We start from the raw sequence: 3,089 nt of genomic DNA on the forward strand, positions 1-3,089 counted from the left end.
TGAAGGTCTCCACCTTGGCGGGTCCAGCCGTGGAGGCGCATCTTGTGTGAGTGTGAGTGTGAGTGAGTGAGTGTGAGTGTGAGTGTGTGTGTATACAGAGACAGCCCCCAACCCCGGCCCGCCGCTCCCTGCCCGCCCCGCCTGTCACCCCCGTCCCTCGGAGCCCGCGGGACCCGGCCGGCGAACTCAACAGGCCCGGCCCGGCGCGGGGCCTGGGGCGGGAGGAGGCGGCGGGGAAGCGCAGAGAGGCTCGGCTTCTTGAGCGGGGCAGGGGCGCCCTCCGCCGTCCACGGCCACACCACCCCGAACGCGCCCGATCCCGTCTGGTCTCGGAAGCTAAGCAGGGTCGGGCCTGGTTAGAACTTGGATGGGAGACCGCCCGGGAATACCGGGTGCCGTAGGCTTCTTCTTTTTTTTTTTTGCCTCTGGTTCTGTAGCGTTTCTGGGAGTGCGGGGGCGGCCCGGGGTGGGGGTGACCCCCACCCTCAGCGCCCGCCGCGGTGCCTGGCGCCCCAGCCCGCACCGTGGGGCCTCCTCTTGTCCCGAGCCGTGACACCGCCGCCACGCGGCAGCATGCGTGGCTTCTGGACAGTCAGGTCTCAGACCTAAGGTCTGCTCTGTGGGAGCCGACACGCTGGAGGAAACCTTGAGAGTCTGAGAGGGGAGGGAGTTCCAGAAGAAGGCCAGGATGTCATTTTGAGGGAGTATGTGACCAGAACTCCTCCCGTTGCTTTTGGGGTTCTATGAGCTACACGTAGGAATCTTTGGTGGTGGCACCTGATGTTCGGGGATCCGGAGTCACACCCAGACCTGCTCCACAGGCCTCCTTTTACTTTTCTCTTCGGATTCATTTTTTTTTTTTTTTTTTTTTTTGAGACAGAGTCTCGGTTTGTTGCCCAGGCTAGAGTGAGTGCCGTGGCGTCAGCCTAGCTCACAGCAACTTCAAACTCCTGGGCTCGAGTGATCCTTCTGCCTCAGCCTCCCGGGTAGCTGGGACTGCAGGCATGCGCCACCATGCCCCGCTAATTTTTTATATATATATCAGTTGGCCAATTAATTTCTTACTATTTATAGTAGAGACGGGGTCTCGCTCTTGCTCAGGCTGGTTTTGAACTCCTGACCTTGAGCAATCCGCCCGCCTCGGCCTCCCAAGTGCTAGGATTACAGGCGTGAGCCACAGCGCCCGGCCGGATTCATTATTTTGAAAAAGTGTCTCTTATCTCTATTATTGCATTTTCTTTTCTCTCTCTTTTCAAGCAGATGATGGGAGTCCAAGTATTAAGGTGACATGTGTTGCCCGTGCCCCCCTCCCCCCCCCCGTGTTCTTATTCATTTACCTCTCATGTTGTTCCAGCATATTGTGGGGGCACCAATGTTAAGGTCGGGTGCGTTGCCCTCTCCCAGCCTCCCCCCTCGGGTCAGAGCTTCAAGTGCGCCCATCCCCCAGTCGGTGCGTACCCACCCCATTCCTAATGGATGTGTATGCCCATCCCCTCCCCCCACCCGCCCGACACCCACCCGAAGAAGGTGATTCCTCTGTGTCCACTTAGGTGTCCATCGGTTCGTACCCATTTGCTGGTGAGCGCGAGCACGTGGTGCTCGTGTGTCCATTCTTGGGATACTTGGCTTACTGGAACGGGTTCCAGCTCTGGCCAGGAGAACCACGAGAGGTGCCCCCTCACCGCTGCTCCTCATAGCCGAATAGCACTCCGTGGTGTCCACGCGCCACATTTTATTTACCCACTCGTGGGTCGATGGGCACTCGGGTGGCTTCCAGGTCTTTGCGATTGTGACTTGTGCCCTGACACTAACCCTAACCCTTACCCAGCCCGTCTCCTCCACGGCCCCTGCCTGACTGACTCCTTCCCGCCCGGCCTATCACCTGTCACCGTCCTCTGCCCCTGCCTGACACGCTCCTCCCCGCCCGGGCCGTCACCGTCCTCGGCCCCTGCCTGACGGGGCTCCTCCGTCGCCTGGGCCTTCCAAGGGCTTGGTGTGGACGCTGGTTCCAGGACGCCCTCCCAGGAACCCGGTAGCAGGGCGGCCGCAGCGTCTCGCGCAACCCAACCGTCCGCCGGCTGGCCGCCGTCGCTAAGTGGCCTGCGGGGGACGTGCTCCCGCTGTGCCGTGGGGGCCCAGCCTGGTGTCTTCTCTGAGGCCCCGCGGCTGCCGCTCCCCGCAAGGGGATAGCCGCGGAGGTGGGGACCGCCTCCTCATGGGGATGTATACCCAGCTCTCCACGTCGGATTCCGGGGCTCTCTGTCCTGCCAGAAGGCCCAGCTGGCCTGCGGATCCTTAGAGTGGCAAAAACATCCGAAAACTGAGATTGAGGGTCCGGTGGGTGTCTGCACTTTTGTGCTGGGCACCCCAGGGAGGCCCGGGGGCTGGCTGGACAACGCGGTCTGCTGGGCTGGGGGGGGGTTTGGAGGAGCAACTGATGCCCTTTGCACTTTGGGTAGCAAGTGTCTGAGGTGTCTCTGGGCCCTGTGCCATGTGGGGGCGGGGGCGGGGGCGGGGTGGGAGGAGGAGGAGGAGGAGGAGGAGGAGGAGGAGGAGGAGGTGGAGGAGGAGGAGGTGGGAAGGGCCGTGGCCTGCAGTCGTGTTCCCCGGGGTGGCACAGCATGTGGCTTCTTCCACAGGCTGCTTGGCCTGGGCTCCCTGCACCTGGGCCTTTGGAGGACTGGCCCTGTGCTTGCCAACACTTCCTGCAGGGACCCAGAGCTGGGAGGTTGCATCTCTCAGCCCTGGGTCGGGCAGAGCCCCAGCGGGCCATGCCCACAACCTCTCTCAGCAGGGGTCCCCCAGAAGGCTCCTTTGGGACCAGGATTCTCTTGCGGGTGACTCTTTAAGGTCTGGCCCCTGGATGGAGGGGCACCAGGAGTAGAGGAGCAGGAAGGGGAAGGGGGTGGCCATGCGAGGGGACACTTTGAGGCCAAGTCCCAGCTTCAGCCTGATCCTCCTGGGAACCCCGGGGTGGACATCACACCTCCTGGTTGCCCCGCTCTGAGACAAGGAGCCGGGCTTCGCATTCCCACAGCAGCCAGTCGTGGGCTGAGGACACCTGGGGCGTTGGGAACTCCCTGGCTTCT

General features: G+C 62.4%; 1 pseudogene; it reads left to right on the forward strand.

Annotated features, from left to right (window-relative positions):
• The first annotated feature begins 285 nt into the window (after positions 1-285).
• On the forward strand, positions 286-404 carry LOC142873596 (uncharacterized; annotated as a pseudogene).
• Positions 405-3,089: the final 2,685 nt, after the last annotated feature.

The sequence above is a fragment of the Microcebus murinus genome, chromosome 10 (genome assembly GCF_040939455.1).
Source record: "Microcebus murinus isolate Inina chromosome 10, M.murinus_Inina_mat1.0, whole genome shotgun sequence".
Lineage (NCBI taxonomy): Eukaryota > Metazoa > Chordata > Mammalia > Primates > Cheirogaleidae > Microcebus > Microcebus murinus.